General features: G+C 40.6%; 1 protein-coding gene across 1 annotated transcript in view; it reads right to left on the reverse strand.

Annotated features, from left to right (window-relative positions):
- The window catches only part of LOC134224448 (uncharacterized), a 44,440-nt gene extending 23,805 nt beyond the window's left edge, over positions 1 to 20,635 (reverse strand). Inside the window, exon 1 of the mRNA XM_062703801.1 lies at positions 19,473 to 20,635. The gene's annotated coding sequence lies outside the window, so the exon portion shown is untranslated. The remainder of the gene's footprint in view (positions 1 to 19,472) is intronic.
- Between the last annotated feature and the right edge of the window lie 4,075 nt (positions 20,636 to 24,710).

Genomic DNA, 24,710 nt, shown 5'->3' on the forward strand with positions numbered 1-24,710 from the left:
TGACTCAGGTCCAAGACGGTTTGGAAAAAGTAATCAGCTTCTTTTCACAGAAGTTGAACTCCGCCCAACAAAACTATTCCGCCACGGAAAAGGAAGCGTTAGCGGCGCTTTTGGCGATAGATAAATTCCGAGGATATATTGAAGGATCGCACTTCACGCTGATCACAGACGCGTCGGCGCTCCAATATATTCGGAATAACAAGTGGCGACCTGCATCCAGGTTGAGTCGTTGGAGTTTAGACCTCCAACATCTGGACATGACGATAGTGCATCGTCGGGGTTCCGACAATATAGTGCCTGATGCACTTTCTCGCAGTATCTGTGCAGTAGATGCATCTTCCACCAAGACTTCATACAATGAACTTATACAGAAGGTTCAGGACGATCCGGATCAATATGCGGACTTTCGGTTCGAGGATAACCAACTATGGAAATACGTAGCCGTCGAGGATGAACCCTTCGATGTGAGATTCGAGTGGAAACTGGTGCCTCCGCCGGAAAACCGAACGCAGATAATTGAAAAGGAACATGTAGAGAGTTTCCATCTTGGAGTGGAAAAAACAGTAGCCAGGTTACAACTGCGGTATTACTGGCCTTACTTAGCTTCAGAGACCAGAAAATGGATTCAAAAGTGCGAAGTTTGTAAGGAGTGTAAACCGGCGTACGTTCCGACCATACCGGTAATGGGAAAGCAGAAGATAGCAGATCATCCCTGGCAAATAATAGCCATGGATTACGTGGGTCCCTTGCCCAAAAGTCGAGCTGGATTTATGCATATACTGGTAATTCAGGATCTTTTTAGTAAGTGGTGCCAACTGCATCCAATGCGTCGGATAGAGTCCGGAAGCTTATGTAAGACGTTGCGCGAAGGTTGGTTCTTACGGAATTCGATTCCGGAAATAGTACTGACCGATAATGCTTCCACTTTCATTTCGAAAGAATTCGAAGCATTTTTGTCGCAGTGGGAAGTTAAACATTGGACAACGGCCCGGCATCATAGCCAGGGAAATCCGGTGGAGCGATTGAATAGGTCAATAAATGCTGCCATTCGGACCTACTGTAAACAAGACCAGCGAGGATGGGACGTTAAGATCCCGGACATTGAGCATGTGTTCAATAACACGGTACATTCCGCGTCAGGTTTTACCCCCTTTTTCATTACACATAATCATGAAATTACCTTGTCGGGAACGGATCATCAACGGATGCGGCGGAAGGAGGATTATTCTTCAGAGTGTACAGCTGAACATCGCAAACAGATCGGCGATGAGATTTATGATATAGTTAAAAAGAACTTATTGAAAGCCTATGAAACCAATGCGAACCGTTATAATCTACGGAAGCGATCGCGTCCGGCGGACTTCCAACCAGGACAACTAATATACCGCCGAAACTTCAAGGCGTCGAATGCGGGAGAGTATTACAACGCGAAGCTCGCCCCCATGTACCTGCCATGCCGCGTAATAGTTAAGCGCGGAAGTAGCTCATACGAGCTAGAAGATGAGCAAGGTAAAAATATAGGCGTGTGGCCGGCTGAACATCTCAAACCTTAAAACGTGTGTTTCGTGCGTAATCTCCATGTTCTCATTCTGTTTTGTGTGTATTACTGTTGATTTTCTTATTTCAGGTTGATTCGTTGAAAAAGTCTCCGGAGAAATTTAGATTTTGATAGTTCACATTCTCTTCAATCGTCAGTTGAATTTGTCTCTCAAGTGCACTGAGAGGGCAAAATTTGCATGCTGTGATTGCGTCGATTCTACCTTGTGACGTCCAGTGTTTCTTGCCAGCAGGGTAGGGTGTAAAGGATAGAACTAGTAGAATCAAAATTTTATCAAAGAACTAAGAAGTAGAATGCTGACTGCTTCGATATTAAGGATATCTTAGGCCGGCCGAATAAAAAGACATTTGAATTTGAACCCCAGGAAGCTACTAGTAGATGGGATCTAGGTGTATCTTACAATAGGGAAGATGTAAATGCTAGAATAAACCATTGACTATCAGCGGTGTTAGCGGAATGGATAGTACGAACTCTGAAAGACAAGTTGTGAGAACCAATCGCGAAAAAAAAATGAAATTGTTGTGGTCCACCTAACAAGAGTTTAGTGAATAATAGGTTGATTGATGTCATGTGATTTGCTGGAGTCGCTTAGATGGGACGAATAAAAATAAATAATTATCAATAATGCTCTTGCACAAGGCAAAGCATAACGAGTGCTTGATGAGACCGAGAAAATTTATATTGGACCCACCGTGATGGCGTGCCAGATCACGGGAGTCCCCCAATTGCGCGAACCCGACTCAAGCACTCAATAAATCCTAAAATTTTGCCACTTTGTTATCAAATTCATTATTATTTTGTCTATTATTTATTATTGTTTTGTTAAATTCTCATTTTCATTAAAGTTATTATTCTTTTTGTTTTTTTGTTCAATTGCTAAAAAAATATATTTTATTTTTTTTTTTATTGTGCCCCAGGGGAAATGTAACATATGCCATGTCCCATAGAATTAATATTATTATAAAATATATGTAATTTTCTTAAGGATAGGAGTAAGAATTAGAATTGTTAAAAATCCCTATAAAATTGCCCGCTTGACACACCGTCACTACGTTCTATCCCCACGATACGGCAACGCGTACGCCTACGCATACGCACCGAGAGGTAGCGGAAAATGTTCTATGAAGAGGAGACGAAAAAAGGGAGTTTTTTTGGGGCTGGAGAGATGAATAGGAGGCATATCGAGTCTCTTCTGGCTTGAGCCTCCGTTCGAAGAAGGTGCGTGAAAAAGTGGAAAAACGTCGTTAGCGAGAAAGTGACTAAAAACGTGCTGGTGCTTTCTACCTTAATGAAGAAGATTACACTCTGGAGAATCCGGTCGTGTATCGTCCCGACGGGGATTTGAGTTTAAGAGATCGAACCCGCGAGTGTTAAGAACTAGAATTCTGAAATCGAAGTGCAAAACTAGGTCCGAACCACCTCCCAGGGTTAACTGCCCTCCACGCCAAGCGGGCAAATCATTGTGTGCGCGTAGTGTCTGAGCCGATACCCTCGTGAAGAACCCAGCGACTAAGGACGGTGTGGGCCATCGTAGCTCCCCTTAAACTCTCATCAGGCTAGGTGCCCCTGGGATGAGACAAAGGTAAGTCCATGCTCTACCGCCTATTAGTACCTAAATGCTAACTTACATCATATACCACGAAAAATGGAGATAGAAGAAAAAGAGAACGTTATTTTTGGCAACCGACCCGGCAACGAAATAAGGACTATGATTGGAAACTCGGTACCTGGAATGTCAGGACCCTAAATGAACCTGGACGAGTGAGCCTTCTGGCTCGTGAACTGCAGAATGTTGGAGTGAACGTGGCTGCTATTCAAGAAGTCCGATGGCCTAGATCCGGAGAACGTGAATTCCGAGCCGTGGACCCCACGACCAATACTGCATTCAAGTATAACATCTATCACAGCGGCGGTGAAAAGCAGAGCATGGAGTTGGTTTCGTAGTGATGGGCAAGCAGATGAAGCGAGTGATGCGGTGGAAACCCATTAGCGAACGAATCTGTGTGTTGAGGATACGGGGCAAATTCTTCAATTACAGCCTAATCAACGTGTACGCACCGACAAACGATAAATCCGACGACGTGAAGGACACGTTTCTATGGAGAGTGCCCAAAGCATGACGTGAAAATTGTTATCGGAGACGCTAACGCTCAGGTCGGTAGAGAGGGCTTTTTCCGTCCCATAATCGGTAGGGAGAGCCTTCACTCCGCTACCAATGACAACGGCCTACGGCTAGTAAATTTTGCTGCTGCCAGAGGGATGGCCATCAGTAGCACCTACTTTGCACGAAAGAACATTCGAAAGCACACCTGGAGACACCCAAATGGTGAAACTTGCAACCAGATAGACCATGTTCTGGTGGATGGGCGCCATTTCTCGGATGTTATCGATGTGCGGACATTCAGAGGTCCGAACATTGACTCTGATCACTACCTCGTTGTCAGTAAAATTCGATCACGGTTGTCAACTGTATCGAACGAAAGATCACAGCGAACGATGCGTTACAATATCCAGCGATTGTCGGCGGAAGGAGTATCGTCTGAGTACCGCCAGAAGCTCGACGAACGGATAAGTGCAATCAACGTTAGCGACAACATCAACGATCTATGGGAGTCGATCCATGGAGCGGTGAGCACAACAGCACGAGAAGTGGTAGGCACTGCACAGAGGCGACCCAGGACGGGTTGGTTCGATGTGGAGTGTCAGAGAGTGACAGACGAGAAGAACGTTGCCAGAAGCCGGATGTTGGTGTCAGGTACCCGATCGAATAGAGATCGGTACAAGGAAGCAAGAGCAGCGGAAAAACGAACCCACCGCAGGAAGAAAAAAGAGTACGAAGAACAAGTGATTAGTGAGGCGCAGGAAAAATTGGAGCAGAACGATATGCGGAGGTTTTATGAGTCTGTCAATGGCGTGCGGAGAAAGACAGCGCCATTTCCCGTCATGTGCAACGACCAACAAGGGAATTTGCTGACAGATAAAACTGAAGTGGCTGCCAGGTGGAAGCAACACTTCGAGACTTTGTTGAATGGAGGAAGTGACGGTGCATCAGAGAACAGAATAAATATTAGCGACGATGGACAAGCTGTGGAATCACCTACACTAGATGAGGTTAAAAAGCTGTTAAAGAGCTGAAAAACAATAAGGCTGCGGGGAAGGACCAGCTCCCGGCTGAACTTCTCAAACATGGCAGTGAGCAGCTTTATAAAGTTCTGCACCATATTATGTCGAAAATATGGGAAGACGAAGAAATGCCTGCTAGCTGGTTGGACCTCTTTTTAAGAAAGGGCACAGACTGGAGAGCGCCAATTACCGAGGAATAACCCTCCTTAATTCGGCGTACAAAATTATGTCCCGTATTCTGTTCAACAGATTGAGACCGCTTGAAGAGTCCTTCGTCGGCGAATACCAAGCAGGTTTTCGTGAGGGCCGATCAACGACGGATCAAATGTTTACCCTGAGACAAATCCTTGATAAATTCCGGGAGTACAACTTGCAGACACATCATCTGTTTATTGATTTCAAGGCGGCGTACGATTCAGTGAAACGGAATGAATTATGGCAAATTATGCTTGAACATGGTTTTCCGGCGAAACTGATACGGCTGATTCGTATAACGTTGGACGGATCGAAATCAAGTGTAAGGGTTGCGGATGAAATATCGACGTCATTTGTTACCTTAGATGGATTAAAGCAGGGTGATGCACTCTCGAACCTGGTGTGCAAAGAAGCGGTACCATTATCACAAAATCGCATATGCTCCTGGGATTTGCGGACGATATCGATATTATCGGAATTGATCGCCGTGCCGTGGAAGAGGCTTTTGCGCCTTTTAAGAGGGAGACAGCGAGGATTGGACTCACGATCAATACCAGCAAAACGAAGTACATGGTCGCTGGCAATCAACGTGGGTTCATTAGTGGTGGTGGTAGCGAAATAGTGCTGGATGGTGAAAAATTTGAAGTGGTAGAAGAATTTGTGTATCTTGGAACATTAGTGACGTGCGATAATGATGTTACCCGCGAGGTGAAAAGGCGTATTGCAGCTGCAAATAGGGCTTATTACGGACTTCGTAACCAGCTTAAGTCCCGTAGTCTGCAAACGAAAACAAAACTCGCGCTGTATACTACTCTGATTCTTCCGGTGGCTTTATACGGCCATGAGACATGGACGTTAAAGGAGGCTGATCGGAGAGCTCTCGGAGTGTTTGAGCGTAAGGTGCTGCGGACAATACTCGGCGGTAAACAGGAGAACGGTATTTGGCGGCGCCGCATGAATCACGAATTGTACCAGGTGTATAAAGGGCTGGATATTATTAAGCTTATACAACACGGCAGACTACGGTGGGCTGGTCACGTTGTTCGTATGCCGGAAGAACGACAAGCGAAGATAATATTTAGTAGAGAACCTGGAAGAGGCCGCAGGCTTCGTGGAAGGCCGCGTACACGATGGCTTTGCAGTTGAAGAGGACCTGAGGACGCTCAATGTTCAGGGCGACTGGAAGCGATTGGCCCAGGATTGAGTCCAGTGGAGAAGGATACTCCATTCGGCGTAGGTTCATCGAAGAGCTGTAGCCCATCAAGTATCAAGTAAGAACCATTTTCCAAGTAGAACCGAATTTGTAATTTGTAAACCCAATTGAACCCGAAAATGAATTTTCAAAGGCAATTTTTGTTTACTTTACCTATTTCGAGTGTAGTGCTCACGCTTTTGGCCATGGTATTCTTCTTAGTATTCAACACACCTAGCATCCTTTAGTATGGTGATATTCTTGTACTAACTCCATTGTGTTTGAATTCCATCGAAGGAAAGTGGTTGGTGGTTGCCCGACCAAGACGACAATACAAAAATATATCAAACCTAATAACATGCATGTAATACTTATTCGAATGACGGGCCAAACTTGAAACTATAACTATTTTGTTTTTTGTTGTTTTGTTATCTGTTTTTTCTTCTCTTCTTCTACTATCTATATTTAAAAATTTCCTTTGAGGCAATATTTTGACGAACAGATTGACCGATTTGCAAGATTTTCTCGCTAAAAGTCGTGAGGACAGCTGTGTTTATATGTAGAGCAAATGGTCCGATAGTCGTGAGTGTTACTATACACGGCAAATAATTTTGAAATTTCAACGACGTGTAAAATTGCAACTGATCCCAACAAACGAATAAACATTCGATATTCAATTGAATTTGATTGAATTTTACAAGCAAGCAAAGTTTAAATTAATTTTGATTTGGAAGAACAGTAATATCTATTGAATTTTGCGTTTATTTGCATGCTCCAAATATGTGCATGAAAATACATTTAAAATCACAACATATTTTTATCTGTGTAGTTACTTTTTAGAGAATATACGCAATAATCGTAGCAATCCAGATTGGCAGTCAATCAGTTGACGTGACACAACATGAATGAGAAGAAAACAGCTTGGAAATTCCCTCAATATCAGTAAAGTTATAATTCCTTATTTTATTCTCGCCTTGATATCGCCTGATATTTTATTCTCGTCTTGATACCAATAGCTGCGGTAGTGTTCCAATAGTTGCGAATCCCTTATGAAACCAATGGACTTCGCAACTATAGGAACATGAGTTATGAAATACCGTAACTATTAGAACAATGCACCAATAATTGGAGAATTGGTTTGAGGTAGTAAGGCTGAATTCTGTGGCAACTTCAACACTTTTTATGCAAAATAAAACTAGAGCTTTCGAACTCAAGCAAAATGAAGTATCAGGTATCAGAACGTCGGCTCCAGGGGCACGTTCACCTCAATTTGGGAGATTTGTGCCATCGCCTTCACAGCCTTTTTCATCACACACCTGACGGAAAAGGAAGTGAACAAAAAGGAAAGGAATGTGGATGGGAGAACAAAGGGAATGTTTGGAAAAGGGCCCTTGAAGAGGGCATACAATGCATAAGCGTACAAGAGCTTATAGCTCCTTACCACAACGGGTTATGAACAACAAAATACTCTGAAGGTTCAGGTTTCTGAAGTCAATTTCACTAAGTAAGTGTTTACCAAATATTTGGAAGCGCAAGGGCAGTTACATATTAGATGATAAGAAGTTCCATAATCGGATTCACAACTATCACAAACAGATGATTCAACGCGTTGAATATTTGCCATGTGATAGTTCAGTCGGCAGTGACCTGTCAAGGCCTTGACTAAGACACTGCAATTCTGTTTAGACAGATTAGCTAAATAGCTTGCTACTACCGGAGATGGCTCTCGGATGTACAATTTTGTTTGATGACATGAATCCAGACTACTCCAATGCCATTTGTGCTGAGTGACAGCCCAAGAGATGATCAAAAGCTTCACCCAACACTTGGATATTGGAATAGCTGGCTGAGGACCAATAAAGTCATGCGATGCTCTCCACTCACCCCGTGAGGGGAATTGTGTTGAAAATGTCCTATAAGGAAAACTACTAACGTGTGTGAGATAACTTGGAGCAAGGAAAAAAAATCCTAATTAACCATAAGCGGTAACAACGAAGTGTGTATAGAACTGCGGTTTACAGGATTCTCTTCCATAAAACCGAGTACCCATAGTCGGTAAGTAAAAGAAAATGTTTCTTGTTTGAGATGTATGTGTAGTGGGGCCACGTCGAAGAGAACTTCGAGAGCAGCCGTGGGAGTTGAAGAGAACGCACCAGTCATTGCCATTAGGCACATCCTTTGAAGATGGCCTAATTTAGACTGAATTGTCCTCACTTCCCCCTTTTGCCACCATACAAGACATCCATAAGCCAAAATTGGTCGCACAACTGTTATGTAAATCCATTTGATATATTTGGGTTTAAGACCCCAAGTTTTACCAAAGGTTCGTCGGCATTGGCCGAAAGCCATACACGCCTTTTTGATTCTGAACTCAATGTTAGGAGTCCAGGAAAGCTTTGAATCCAAAATTAGACCCACATACTTTACTTGATCAGTTACATTGATTTCAGAACCAAAAAGATGTAATTGACGAATACCATTACGGTTACGTTTTTCCATGAAAAGAACAATAGATGTTTTATTCGGATTTTGGCGGATATTGGCGACACCAACTTTCAACTACCTGAAGAGCATTTTGGATCAGGTCGAATAAGGTAATAAGGTAGGTAGTAACTATTGGAACAATGCACCAATAATTGGAGAATTGGTTTTAGGTAGTAAGGCTGGATTCTGTGGCAACTTCAACACTTTTTATGCAAAATAAAGCTAAAGAGCTTTCGAACTCAAGCAAAATGAAGTATAGATTTAGTGCAAGGGATCAAATAGCGTTGGAATGTGCTTAGTTTCTCCACTATTGGATCTTTTACCCTACAAAGAGTTTGTAAATTTGATTGGGAAAGTTGAAAAATTGTCAAAAAAACAATATTGGGGCAAGTTGGTAGAAAATCCGATGCGATCGCACAAAAAAATGATCTAGAGTGTGGTGCTGCAATGAACTTAACAATTGACATTTGAAATGCAAAATAATATAAACCCGAGCAAGATCGGGTACGTTAAACTAGTATTTTAATAAGAAAATTATTTTGAGCTTTTTAGTGGAATGTTTTCACCTGTCATAAGACGAGTTTAAACAATCCCATTGAATTCCACCACTTAATTGTATCCCGACAGATACGTATTTCGACCTCAACAGTAAGGCCGTCTTCAGTGTCTTGTACTTGACTCGACTTAGTATTTTAAAAAATGTTAGAGGCGTTAATCCCAAGTAGCAATTTCCATGCTTCTTGGATTTATCAAATTCTTATTGCGGACTTATGACAGCAATCACCAAGCTAATTGCTCAGTTTTATTGGCGCTCTTATTGCTATCAAACCTCTCATAAATCTGCTGAAAAAAGCTTCAAACGTCAAATGCATATTGACCACATGAACAGATCTATGGTTGTGATGAAGAGCGTAATAAATCCAATTTTCAACGCTCGAGTCTCCCCCAAAGGAACATCATGATTTTTATTTGTACTTAGACAAAAAAAAGCTTTGACAGTTTTAACTAGATCGGAAAACATCAACATAAGTAGGGTAGAAGTTTATACGAACTTTCTTTTAAATAAACTGTGCTGCATAAAATTGTGATTTTCTTAGATGTTCTTGAGTTATTAAAAAAGCTCTTTAGTTCCTTTATTGCCTTACGGGCTTAGTTTCTTATCCTAGATCTGTTGGTGAAAAGATTCCCTTCGAAAAAAAAACGACTAATTTTTTCCAAAAAGTCCATTTTTTTCCTAAAGTAAACCATTTTATAACCTTATTAGCAACTTGGTATAAGGTACTAATAATGTAGAAAAATCATGCAAAATTTAAACAAAATCAACGCTAAAGTTCTTGCATTTTTTTGATTTTGGCGATTTTTTACCATTAATTTTTTAAGACCGTTTTACCCCACTCCCCCTCAATGAAAAAATCTGAAAATGTTTTCTTTTACATATATGAACAAAACCTGAAAATTTCATCCAAATCGGAGAACATCGATACAAGAGGGGGTCGCGCTTCTTGCGAATTGGCTCTTAAATTTGACTAAACTTTACAGGCAAGCTACCGTTTAAATTTTTTTTGATTTAACAAAACAGTAAGATCGATTGAATATTGCGTTTATTTGCATGCTCCAAATCTGTACCTACACTTAAAATCACACCAATATTTCATCTGTGTAGCTCAATATCAAGCCTTTTTCTATGAACAAAAAATAACATTTGAATTTGTACAGAAATTTATTCAACATTCCATCCCATGGCGATTGTTGCTTGTTGCAGGGATATTTATGTTAAACATGTTCTATGCAAATGCTAATATCATCCGCTACTAGACAAGTACATCTGAAGATGGACACGCCTGAGTTAGTTGTCATTTCCCATTGTGGGCTCTACAGGGGATGGACAAAATAATTAGGATAGGCAAATTTTGGGTAAAATTAGATGTGTTGTAACTACCTTAGTTATCATCCGATTTTGACAATTCAGGCATGCCTGAACTAGAAAATTAATGCAGTTTGACGGTATGTCCATGGAACCGACTATGGCCACCGGATTCCGGAGATATTCCGGGTTTTTCGGAGGTAGGTTCAAAACCGTAAATTTGAGGTGGATATTAGGAGAAGTTGTGGTTAAAAATTGAATAATATTAGTAACCACAAATGAAGTAGGGCTCTTGCTGATTAGAACCATATATTGAGATTTGGAATCGGACCAGAATCAAGTGAGATATGGCCATTTCTTTAAAATCGGTTCCGATCGATACTTATCAAAGGGGTCAGGCCACAATTTCATTTGAATCTCGCTTTTTGATAGATGGTCCACTATGATTTTATTCTAGAAGGCCTCTAATGTGTCAAGAATGAAAAACCAATTGAATAAACGGATCCTGGAGTCGCTGGGATGTCCCCGGGGAACCTGTGGAAGGGGACATTTAAGTTTTAGCACCAAAATCAGTCATTCGACGGCTCTTTTTCATGGTTTTCGATCAGGAAGCGAAGTATGAATATAAAATGGTCAATTGACGGTTCTGACCGCTTCCAGGACCAACGGATTGGCCCCAGGAACCTGTGGAAGGGGACATTTTAGTTTAAGCACCAAAAACGGTCGTTCGACGGCTCTTTTTTCATGGTTTTCGATCAGGAAGCGAAGTATGAATATAAAATGGTCCATTGACAGCTCTGACCGCTTCCAGGACCTACGGATTTGCCCCGGTGAACCCGTTGAAGGGGACATTTTAATTTTACCACCAAAATCAGTCATTCGACGGCTCTTTATTCATGGTTTTCGATCAGGAAGCGAAGTATGAATATAAAATGGTCCATTAACGGATCTGACCGCTTCCAGGACCCAAGGATTGCCCCAGAACCTGTGGAAGGAACATATAAGTTTTTAGCAACAAAACCAGTCATTTGATGGCTCTTTTTTCATGGTTTTCGATCAGGAAGCAAAGTATAAATATAAAAGGACCATTGACAGCTTTGACCGCTTCCTGGACCTACTGGTTGCCCTCGAGGAACCTGTGAAAGGGAACATTTTAGTTTTTACACCAAAATCAATCATTCGACAGCTCTTCTTTAATATAAGCAAAGTATGAATATAAAATTGACCATTGATGACTCTGACCGCTCTCAGGACCTACAGATTCCCCCCGGAAAACCAGTGCAAAGGAACATTTAAGTTGCAGCACCAAAACCAATAACTCGTTGGCTTTTTTTTCGTGATTTTTGATCAGAAAGCGAAGTATGAGTATAAATTGAACCATTAATGGATCTGACCGCTTCCCTGACTTACGGATTGCCCCCGGGAACTGTGGAAGGGGACATTTTAGTTTTAGCACAAAAATCACCTACGGATAGCTCACGGAGAACCTGCCTACTTCATACTTCGCTTCCTGATCCAAAGCCATGAAAACAGAGCCGTTGTATGACTAGTTTTGGTGCTGTAACTAAAATGTCCCCTTCCACAGGTTTCCTGGGCCAATCTGTAGGTCCAGAAAGCGGTAAGAGCCCTCAAAGGTCCCTTTTTATTCATTTTTCGATTACTAATCGAAACCACTAGAAAAGAGCCGTCGAATGACTGGTTTTGATGCTTAAAATGAAATGTCCCCTTACACAGATTCTCCAGGAGCAATCCGTGGGTCTTGAATTCATACTTCACTTCCTGATCGATCAGAGCCGTCAAGCGGTCAGAGCCGTCAATGGACCATTTTATATTCATACTTCGCTTCCTGATCGAAAACCATGAAAAAAGAACCGTCGAATGACTGGTTTTGGTGGTAGAACTAAAATGTCCCCTTCCACAAGTTCCCCGGGGCCAATCCGTAGGTCTTGAAAGCGGTCAGAGCCATCACTGGATTATTTTATATTCATGCTACGCTTCCTGATCAAAAACCATGAAAAAAAAGGCCTTCGAATGACTGGTTTTGGTGCTAAAACAAAAATGTCCTCTTCCACAGATTCCCCGGGGCCAATCCGTAGATCCTTGAAGCAGTCAGAGCCGTCAATGAACCATTTTATATTCATACTTCGCTTCCTGATTGAAAACCATGAAAAAAGAGCCGTCGAACGACTGGTTTTGGTGGTAAAACTAAAATGTCTCCTTCCACAGGTTCCCCGGGGCCAATCCGTAGGTCCTGGAAGCGGTCAGAACCGTCAATTGACCATTTTATATTCATACTTCGCTTCCTGATCGAAAACCATGAAAAAAGAGCCGTCGAATGACTGGTTTTGGTGGTAAAACTAAAATGTCCCCTTCCACAGGTTCCCGGGGCCAATCCGTAGATCCTGGAAGCGGTCAGAGCCGTCAATGGACCATTTTATATTCATACTTCGCTTCCTGATCGAAAACCATGAAAAAAGAGCCATCGAATGACTGGTTTTGGTGGTAAAACTAAAATGTCCCCTTCCACAAGTTCCCCGGGGCCAATCCGTAGGTCTTGAAAGCGGTCAGAGCCATCACTGGATCATTTTATATTCATGCTACGCTTCCTGATCAAAAACCATGAAAAAAAGGCCTTCGAATGACTGGTTTCGGTGCTAAAACAAAATGTCCTCTTCCACAGATTCCCCGGGGCCAATCCGTAGATCCTTGAAGCAGTCAGAGCCGTCAATGAACCATTTTATATTCATACTTCGCTTCCTGATTGAAAACCATGAAAAAAGAGCCGTCGAACGACTGGTTTTGGTGGTAAAACTAAAATGTCTCCTTCCACAGGTTCCCCGGGGCCAATCCGTAGGTCCTGGAAGCGGTCAGAACCGTCAATTGACCATTTTATATTCATACTTCGCTTCCTGATCGAAAACCATGAAAAAAGAGCCGTCGAATGACTGGTTTTGGTGGTAAAACTAAAATGTCCCCTTCCACAGGTTCCCCGGGGCCAATCCGTAGATCCTGGAAGCGGTCAGAGCCGTCAATTGACCATTTTATATTCATACTTCGCTTCCTGATCGAAAACCATGAAAAAAGAGCCATCGAATGACTGGTTTTGGTGCTAAAACTAAAATGTCCCCATTCACAGGTTCCTCGTGGCCAATCCGTAAATCCTGGCAGCGGTCACAACCGCCAATTGACCATTTTATATTTATACTTCGCTTCCTGATCGAAAACCATGAAAAAAGAGCCGTCGAACGACTGGTTTTGGTGGTAACACTAAAATGTCCCATTCCACAGGTTCCCCCGGGCCAATCCGTAGGTCCTGGAAGCGGTCAGAACCGTCAATTGACCATTTTATATTCATACTTCGCTTCCTGATCGAAAACCATGAAAAAAGAGCCGTCGAACGACTGGTTTTGTTGGTAAAACTAAAATGTCTCCTTCCACAGGTTCCCCGGGGCCAATCCGTAGGTCCTGGAAGCGCTCAGAATCGTAAATTGACCATTTTATATTCATACTTTGCTTCCTGATCGAAAACCATGAAAAAAGAGCCGTCGAATGACTGATTTTGGTGCAAAAATTTAAATGTCCCCATTCACAGGTTCCCCGGGGACATCCCAGCGACTCCAGGATCCGTTTATTCAATTTATTTTTCATTCTTGACACATTAGAGGCCTTCTTGAATAAAATCATAGTGGACCATCTATCAAAAAGCGAGATTCAAAAGAAGTTGTGGCCTGACTCCTTTGATATGTATCGATCGGAACCGATTTTAAAGAAATGGCCATATCTCACTTGATTCTGGTCCGATTCCAAATCTCAATATATGGTTCCAATCAGCAAGAGCCCTACTTCATTTGTGATTACTAATATTATTCAATTTTTAACCACAACTTCTCCTAATATCCACCACAAATTTACGGTTTTGAACCTACCTCCGAAAAACCCGGAATCCGGTGGCCATAGTCGGTTCCATGGACATACCGTCAAACTGCATTAATTTTCTAGTTCAGGCATGCCTGAATTGTCAAAATCGGATGATAACTAAGGTAGTTACAACACTTCTAATTTTACCCAAAATTTGCCTATCCTAATTATTTTGTCCATCCCCTGTACATGTAAAATTTTATCACTTTCATGCATAAGTGGACACCATTCTGATTACTCACTGTGCAACATATTTGCACATTACTGAGAACATTCCCCGACGCATATTGGAATCTAGTTTAAATTCATTGTACGATAATCAATTAAAGTAACATGATATAATGTGCCCCCCCCCCCCTGGCCGAAACGCACTCCTTTGATTTCAAGAAAACTATAACTAACCGAAGTTAAAAATCAGTTTTAAATATTTGTAAGATCATCATACTTCATGTATGGGAAGTATTTTTGTATTGCATAATGGAAATAAAAGCAAAATAAAAAAAATTAAGGTCTGATGTAACTTTTAATGTATTGTTGCTCAACATTATGGAGCGACGCTGCTGCTGTCCGTAAAACTTGCACTGGAGCACTCAGTTGGACAACAAAATAACTTTTCTCAGTGGTTAATATGACACGAAATTGCTCCATCTTCAAAAATGTTACGTTTTTCGAAAATATGTTTCCAACAGGAAAAAAGTGAGGCAAACCCAGCAGCAGTTGCTTTCAAATGATGTGGATGCCCGAATTGGACTTATGCTGGTTTTTAATGACAAGCACATATGGGATTGTAACCTTTTTATTATGAGGTAAATGAAATACTAATGAAGAGGTATAGGGTTTCTTATCCCATTCCCGGCCTAACGGGTTGAATTTTGTGGGCCGTGTAATACTGCAATGGGGCTACTTTTGCTTAAAAATAACTATTCTTTTTTTACAATGTTGTGAAAACTCATATGTGAATATGTACGTTATGTGAAAGATATTCATTTGGAAAATGTATTGAAGGTAACCACTTTCCCTTCGATGGGACTCGAACCTATGACCCTACAGTACGCTAGACTGGTGCATCAACCAACTAAGCCACGAAGGACCTCCGTCGGCCTTCGCAACCTAGCGGCTACTGAACGAGCTCGAGATTCCCAAATTGGACGCATAGTCAAATCACTCGCAACCCATTTCTCAAGCCAACACTTCTATTCTTGCAAAACATTGTTTGAAAAAGCTCAGAAAAATATATTAAGCTCTTTTAGTGGAATGTATTCAACCGTCTAAGACGAATTAAGTACTCTCTATTTAATTCCACCAATTATTTTCGATATCTTTGCAGATACGTATTTCGACCACAACTGTGTGGTCGTCTTCAGTGTCTCGTAAGTCGAGTCAAGTACGAGACACTGAAGATGACCACACAGTTGTGGTCGAAATACGTATCTGCAAAGATATCGAAAATAATTGGTGGAATTAAATGGAGAGTACTTAATTCGTCTTAGACGGTTGAAAAGCTTTTAAGGACATAGTTGGAAGAGTACCACGATGGCAGTCAATATGGCACCAGACTTTCCACGGGTCAACCCCACACCTCCCGCACTCCTCTCCCATTAACATTCGAATGGATCGAACAGCATCGAACAAAAGTATATTATTCAAATTACTAACCTGTTCACAGCATATTTATTCACTTCCCGTGATAATGAACATGTTTCTCCAAAGAGTCATATCTATTTCGGCTCGAATTATATAATAAATCAGCAGTTTCGTGCCAATTTAATAGCCGTTCACGATTTAGTGGGGTTATTACTGCACTTCACTTCTTCATAAATGGCATAGAAAAATCAAGTTTTTACTCACTTCTCCGCACATGAGCAGCCCGAAATGTTGATAGAATGCAAATTAAGCATCACTTTTTGAAATCAGTCACTTGTTTGAACCGAAAACTTAATATAAACTGCTATTTTTGCCCGAAAAAACGATTAAAAACTGACCGCGGAGTGAATGTAAACACCGGCAGCGGCAGCAGGAAACTAATACATAGGGTGGTTCAAAAAATGATTCAGCGCTCAGTCGATTATGATTCATAATTTGGGTGTCATACGATGGTTTGGGTTGGTTTGAATAGAGGCTTACCGTGCACAGGTCGTTTCAGGTTTGTATGACAGTTGATATGGCGAGGTTGTTGGGCGCTGGCGAAGAGGGAGACCATATGACTGGATGAAATATTCATGAGCTTTAATTCCATAGACAATGGACATTGAATGGTCATTTCAATGGTTGGGAGTCGATTTTAATCGAGGTTGCGAATCTTTAGCATGATGATTAGGCTTCTCAGAAGGCATAAGTGAAACGCGTAAGTCAACAAATAGCCAGAGCTTGATTGTAATATCTATCGCACCAGGGGCAGATACTTCATACAAAAAGTGTGATATGCGGTGCGGTTTTCGTTCAGTGAAGTTTCCGGAATGTTGCTTTAAGCTATGTGGGTTCTCTTTTCCCCAGCGTTTGGAGGGGAGGCGCTGTAGATAGTATACTGAAAGGTTTAGTTTCTCATACTAGTTTTCATACAAACTTGAACCGGCTAGTGTTCAACCAGTTTTTGTTCAAATCGGTTTTTGGAGGACACTCGGAGCATGGGACGGAATCGAATGAGCGTGGTGGAGCAGGGTCGTTTTTTGAACCACACTACTAATATTCTTTGTTTTTTAACGACACCAATACTACTACAGTATATGACAGTTTTTATTGTACCAATACTTTCAAAGCTTTGTTTTGGTACTCAGCCCACCTTCACCTTAATTGATTTAAATTAACGAGGTATAGCACGTATTTCAGTCTCAGCGATTGCATTTCCGGCATACATAATATTTCCGGCATATTCAATTCCCGGCATTAGAGATATTCACTCAATCTCTCGACATCTAAATCTCTCATTCTCTCTCGGGAAGGTAGAAAATGCGACGTAAAAAAATATGCACGTTCCACGTTCCACAGCACGGTGCTATAAGATCTAGGGCCGAGGTGATTTTTCGTTTGGTTTGATGATACATTTTTAAATGTATTCTAATATGTTCATATTAATTCTAGTGATGCGAACAAATAGCAAGGATTAAAGTGCGTGAGCGTAGTATTATTGTGTGGTGATTGCATCGGGCACTGTGACGAATTTCAGGTAGGTGTAGGTAAAAGTGGAAAGATTCCGGCGCAGTGATGTTGCAATGAAGAGCTAATGTATGATATCTACATTTTTATTTTCTAAAATTGGCTCAATAAGGAGTAAAATAAATAGTTAAAGAATATAAAATATTATGCTATATATTATATTATATTACTATATAAAATATTACGAAATGGGAGACATTTTTCAATCAATCATTACCCTCAGCTTCCAAACAGTATAAATCATTAGTTTTCTGTGCAGTAAGCCGGGAATCGGGTCCATAGGCCCAAGTAGTGATTTACCCTAAAGGTTCCCCGAAACACACGCGATGCGACAGTCGCGACGCGATTCTATCGCTTGGCGACAGCGATTCTGTCGCCGTTGGCATGGAAGCGTAAATAGAACATTGCCTGCAGCGACCAAACGATAGAATCGTGGCGACTAGTTAATATTTAAGTAATTCTGAAATTCTTTTGAATTTCTGAGGGACACAAATCAATATGCAAGTCTGTTCAAACTAACATTAACTAATACTGTCAGAAATATCGCAGTTTTCAATTAAAAACTTTTTTTTAATAATTTTTTTTATTTGTTTTTATTGAGCTGTAGAACATCGACATATAAAGTATTTTCGGCCCCAGAAAGAAATGTTTGATATTTGAATAAAATAGAAAAGGGACAAATTAATGAAATGTTAAAAATAATTATATTTATTTCCTTACTAGTCGACCCGGCAGACGTTGTCCTGCATAGTAGGCGAAAATGCGCGTTTTGAACTATCCAAGCAATGTTTCCTTACGATTCTTTATTTTAGTTTTTCACGATTCACTCAATTTTTCTCCAGATTTTCACATGAGGAAATATCATATAAACCCGTCGGAAAATATAACGAACGTATCTGCTGAAAGAGTGAAGACAATCCATCCAGCCGATTTCGAGTTATGCGGATACGAACACAGACCATTTCATTTTTATTATATAGACGATAGTCGACCCGGCAGACGTTGTCCTGCATAGTAGGCGAAAATATGCGTTCTGAACTGCCCAAGCGAAATTCCTTTACAAATCTACATTTTAGCTTTTCACGATTTAATCAACTTTACTAATGATTTCCCAATGAGGAAATATCATATAAACCCGTCGGAAACTATAATGAACGTAACTGCAGAAGGAATGAAGAAAATCCATCCAGCCGTTTTCGCGTTATGCGGATACGAACACAGACCAACTCATTTTTATTATATAGATTAGATTTTATAGTACTCTAGAATGGCACCCCCACCAAATTGCAATATGAAATTTGTATTAAAGTTTTCAACATAAACAGCAAATCATGTGTCATTCATAGTACTTACAATTTATCTACTATATTGTTCCAATCTTACTATGGAGAACTAATTAAAGAATATTAATAATCCAAACATGACGTCCACCACAATTGTCCCATATCTTGTTTCTAGGGCACTCAATAAATATTAATTAGATATACACTGAACTCTTCCCAACTTGATGTTCTGTAACTCATTGTGTTCTTTTATCAGTTTCTTCATACTCAATTTCGAGTAATGGAGTGTTCACTGTATTTTTCATTTCTAACTTGATACGAAAATTATTTTAAGCTTTTATTTATGTATGTATAATACGTATGTGATGTATTTACGTATTAATGTATATATTAATGAAGTCGAGTCAAGTACGAGACACTGAGGACGGCCTTACTGTTGAGGTCGAAGCACGTATCTGTCAAAAGTACAATAAAATAGTGGAATTTATTGGAATAGTACAAACTCGTCCTATGACAAGTATTTCTAACTTGCTGTTGATATCCTTAGTTGAGATTGGTATCTCTTAAAAAGCGAGGCACTTTGAAGTTATTATTAATTAATTGCCTGAACAGTTTCACCTTAAACTGCATAGCATCTTCAGCCACTTCATGCACCCCATGCACCCAACTCACCCGGCAGAAGCGTTAGCAGTTAGCACTTACCGTTTCCACGGTTTCCACTGGAGAGCACAAATCGCTCCAAACACCAAACGCAAAACAACGCAGCAACACCCGCCGCCTTCTACGATCACAGATATTTACATTTATTCTTTTTGATTTGCGTAAACAGCTCCCTTTCGGGCTCCTTGAATCAACACAACGCCCCCGGTGGTGGTGTAGGACAACAGCTGCTGCTGGGCATTGTTCCGGGCGTACCAGCCCCAATCGCTGTGTGCCACTCTCGCTACCGCCCACCGATTGAGCTTATTCTCTCACCCCAACCACAGAAGATGGTACCACCGATTGAGGATGGGTTATATAATCACACTTTTCCCCGCGTTTGATCGACACCGATGGACAAGCACCTTTCGCTTTCGCTTGCCCTTGTTTGTTTATCTTCCGTTCCTTTATGCTTAGTCCTACACTCTTGCAATCGATCTTACCACACAATAGTGCCACTCGTTTTCCCACCCTTCGTGGTTCATGTGTGCCCGCTGAGGGGTTATGAATTATTGCTGGGGCTCGCGGTTCGAACGAGAGCACTCTATGTCCCCTTTTCCGACCTTTAGATTATCCCACGGGGGCAGTTTTTTCTAATATAGCAATTATTATCACTTCTTAATCAATCATGAAATATCACACCCAGGATCACATTTTCTGACACTCTTCTGATTGCATCGCAAAGGTTTATCGTTAGCAGAATATGCTTTATTTTGGTTAGTGAATCGAATGATATCGTATGATATTTGTAAAGCGTGGTTGATATGAGTTACGCCCTCGATGAAGTGGAAAAGCTTAGCTTGTTAAGATAGGGGTTCAAAGGAAGCAAAAAATTTCTGTTTTATATCACAATTGGTTGATTTGCTTGATTAACTTTCTCAGCTAATTTGATTTCTCGTGGATCACATTTGGCTCTTCTTAATCGCCTGCTAAACACAAGTACACCAAGAATCGATTGCAAATCAGTACACGTTGAAGCAAATTGAAAATAGAATTAAAACACGCAATTAGTTCAGTCAAGTTCCAGCGAATTTCTGTTGGTGGCATCTAGCAGCAGTTAGGAATAGTGGTTGCAGTAGGAAAAATGTGTAATGTAGTACTTTTTTTCCTTTCTAATGACGGGATGTGGTTGCTGCAGTGGTTTGGTGTTTCAGTCAGTGTCGGAGAATGGAGCAGAGAAGACTGAAAGCAAATCCTTTTTGGTGGGCTATGTTCGGTGTCCGGTTTTCATTGGGTCTCAGAGGGCTCCACGCTAGACGCACAAGGATGAATAGCTACTGAGAGGGAGAGAGTTTGTGGGAAAGAGCATTAGAGAACAGGAAGTACATTTGCTCAATTTTCACGCTTGTTGTAAGAGTTTTTGGTTTTCAGCGAGGGTCCGGTTTGTTGTGATACTCTTTATAGAATTCTTGGTTACAAATTGATAACCACTGGAAGGTTATATCCAGCATGCACAGCTTTGCGGGTTAAAGTTCAAAAGGCGTTTATTGAACCTTTTCATTTATTCACTACATTTATTAATTGAGGTGCACGCCGTAGCATCATGTCATAAAAATGTTTTATGCTACTCTATTTCCGTTTATGTGGCTATGATATGTTGTAAACACAAAAAAATCCAGAGAATAAAATCTTGGTAGTTTAGTGATTGAATATACTCTCCTTTTTGTATCTCTGTATTATATGAGATTTATCTTTCTCAAGCAGCTAACCGTACAACTAAACATACTTCCCTTTCTATCAACGATGTAAAAAACGTGACTTGGAAGAGGAAGAAAGAAGTTAATACTTGAATTATTTTTGAAAATGTTTCATACACAAAATATGGTAACTAAGCATTACAATTAGTTGTATGTAGCCATAAAACAGTAATAAACTAAAAAAACGAGGTTTCTGTAAAAAGTTTGTTTTTGGAGTGAAATGATAACCTTCGGGTACAACTTTTTTGAGCGAGAAAGGCAAACACAATGTTCAACTCCGGAACGCAATGGCCGATCGGGCAAATTTCAATAGCTAAAAGCAAGATCGCTGTGCGAAAATCTGGTAATGCTAATTACCAAAATATGTGTCTCTCATTGTGTGTACACACATACATACATACACACATACAGACATCAGCTCAATTCGTCGAGCTGAGTCGATTGGTATATAACACTGTTTGTCTCCGAACCTTCTATCAAAAGTTTGGTTTTGGAGCTGTTCTAAAATAGCCTTTATTTTACTTAGTGCCTATACGAGAAAGGCAGAAATTAAAAATATTCAATATATAAAGATATTTATAATTATCGGTACAGGCCATACTAAACATAATGTCATTAAAATCATGCTATTTGTTTTTAATTAAGCCGTGTGCCTCAGTAAATTTTTAAAATATAGGTCACGACCACAAGCTACTATTAGCCCATCGCACCACTCTCGAATGGCCATGACGCTGCTACTGTGTTGCCATAGCGGTCCCCAATCATATTCCTCGTGGCGTAAATAATTGAGTGTCAATCTAAGCTAAACGACAATTGTCACTCGCCTTTTGCTTTGGTTCCCCAGTTGTGACGAAGCGCATCCGTGCCAACACTATTGCCATCGATCAACTGCACGTGACCTGCTTCCTGGGGAGACTAACCGACGAGCTTAACGAATAATTAAGGACTCGTTTATTCTGAAATGGTAATAATTTCTCTAGTAGCTCAGTATGAACACGAATGCACTGGTCGTTCCCTGCCAAGCTGTAAGAGTATCCTTTTAATTACTTCACTCTTTCACAGTAAACGGTTAGATTTAATAATGGATTTGGAAAATTGTGCAGGGCGTGCTATCTCATCATTTGAACGCTTCTTTGATACAGTAGCTACGGCAACAATCGAATAATGCCAATGATTAGCGAATGTCACGCGACTCTGAAATAATAAATACAGCCGAAGTCACGATTTGTTCTGGCGATTAAGGTGAGCCACAATATTTTTGGTTATTTCATGTTAAATACTTGTGAAATATTATCGGCAGTATGTTCGTTATTATTCAAAGCATAAGAAATTTGCATAAATTTAATAAAATGCAGCAGTTCATCAGGTTAACCATGCAATCCAGAACAAAGTTCAAATATGTTTAATCCTGCAAAGCATGTCACCGTTTCATCGCCTTTTAGCCCTCTATTCCACCCGTGATTCCGATAGCATCAAAGCAACCGGCAAATAAAGCACATGAACACAGTCTCCGGGGTGACGCTTTCGTGCCTATGGCTTTCAGGGGGTAAATACCCAAACACAAAGCGACCACTAAATGAAAACCTTTTGAATTTGCGTCGCAACAAACATCGTTCTACAGCCACGAGAGCATTCGAGTGATGGCACAGAAAAGAAATGTTTATCACTGGAAGAAATGAACACACGGCACCGCCTACTCCTCCATTCTACTGCAAGCCCTTCATGGAGTCTCGTCGATAGGAGAGAATGATGTGAAAGGCTTCTTCAGGATTAAATAAAGGTAAACAAAGAACACTGGGAACCTTTCCGCGTTTTTTACGCGTTTCGTTTTCTACGAGGCTTTTTTTGCGCGGATTTTGAAATTTACGCGATTTTCCGAATTTACACGGTTTTACGCGGATTGTTCGAAAAAGTAGTTTTTTGGGCGATTTATTAATAAACAAATGTCTGCTCTGTGAGGCAGAACTTTATCACTACGCGTTCTCCCGGACTAGCTGGCGTGACCAGAAGCAGCACGTTTGACCCCGCCCTCTTGAAAACACATAATTAATGTCTTATATTGTTCTGTCGACACATACTCAGGCAATTCCTGAAATAGTTCTGAAAAGAAATAGATTCGAATTCATTTTTCTGTTTCTATTACGTTTGGTTTTGGGGCTACAGCTTTCATTTGAAAGTTGACCCCCAACATTCCAGACTTTGTTCAATTTTGGGACACCCTAATATACAGTGGAAATAGGAACTACAGGGTGCGTATGTATAGATACTAATTAAATAAATTAAAGAAATACTAAGTGTTGCTAATTTTAGTTATGAGCGACATGGAGTGTATCAAAGCACCTGAATTAATATGATTTTGCATAATAATGTGATATCTTGCGCTCGGAATCGTAAGTAATCATTATTCTTCCTTTCCATACTTTAGGTGGAGAACAGTTGTTCTGTAATCTATCACCTAGTCTAATTGACCCCAATTCGCCTCAGAAATTTATAGCAGCAATTATTCTCTCATATTCTCAGTTGGACGATAGTGCATGATCGACTCGACGTCCAGTACAGATAGCTCATCAGCGAGAAGCAAACGAAATATACCTTTAGTGTACATCAAAACTCGGTGGAATACAGACTTATTCATTTCCTCACGCTCAAGTAAAAACAGTGAAGTTCATTACAGTGTCCGAAACAATCACTGACCGCAGTAGTTGAGGGCAAGTGACCAGGTCGATGACCTGTAGTTTAAGAAAAAGTGTTTTTTACAGTCCACTCGAAGTGAAGACAGCCCAGAAAATGGTCCTTCAAGCCGGATTATTACCGGTACGCATTGGACAGTAAAGTTGTGCGGTATAAAACGAAACATTCGCGTGTGCAATTTGGATTAACATCATTAACATAGCATTAGCATTAGCATTGTTACGGTGTAATTCGTAGATTGGACACTAGTGATACTCATGTTTTACTTTTGAGATCCTTATCTAGAATGCTATCAGAAATCAAGAAGGGGAGTGTTGATTGAGGTGTCTACCCAGCATTACGGGTCGTGTGCAATTTGGATTAACATCGAACAAAAATCGTCCCGCCATCGAAGAATATATCGGTGGCATTGTGTGGTAGCAGCGACATTGTGATTCCAGTCCCGAGCAAAGGCAGATAACTGAAATGATATCAAACTGATAACACGATTAGTTATCCTTATTATCAACTTGGTATTTAGTTATCAATCATGTGATTAACTGATAACTGAATAATAACAAAATTTATTATCAATACAATTTAGGTATTTTCTTCTAAATTTCGCGTCGTTCGCATATCGGGCTAAGCATTCTATTCTTTCAAACATATTATACAGCGCATAAAAAAATCTACTCATCCGCTTATTTTTCTACGCATTCAAAAATAAGCGCCAAGTAGTCGTCTAAGAAAAACATACCTGTAGCAAAAAAGCTAGTTTGATAATTTTGAAAATTTGACCACCATGTGGTGGTTTGTAGCGATGAATGCCAGATCTGCCAGAATGCCAAATGATCACGAAAGATGTCATTTTGTT

This window comes from Armigeres subalbatus, chromosome 3 (genome assembly GCF_024139115.2).
Source record: "Armigeres subalbatus isolate Guangzhou_Male chromosome 3, GZ_Asu_2, whole genome shotgun sequence".
NCBI lineage: Eukaryota > Metazoa > Arthropoda > Insecta > Diptera > Culicidae > Armigeres > Armigeres subalbatus.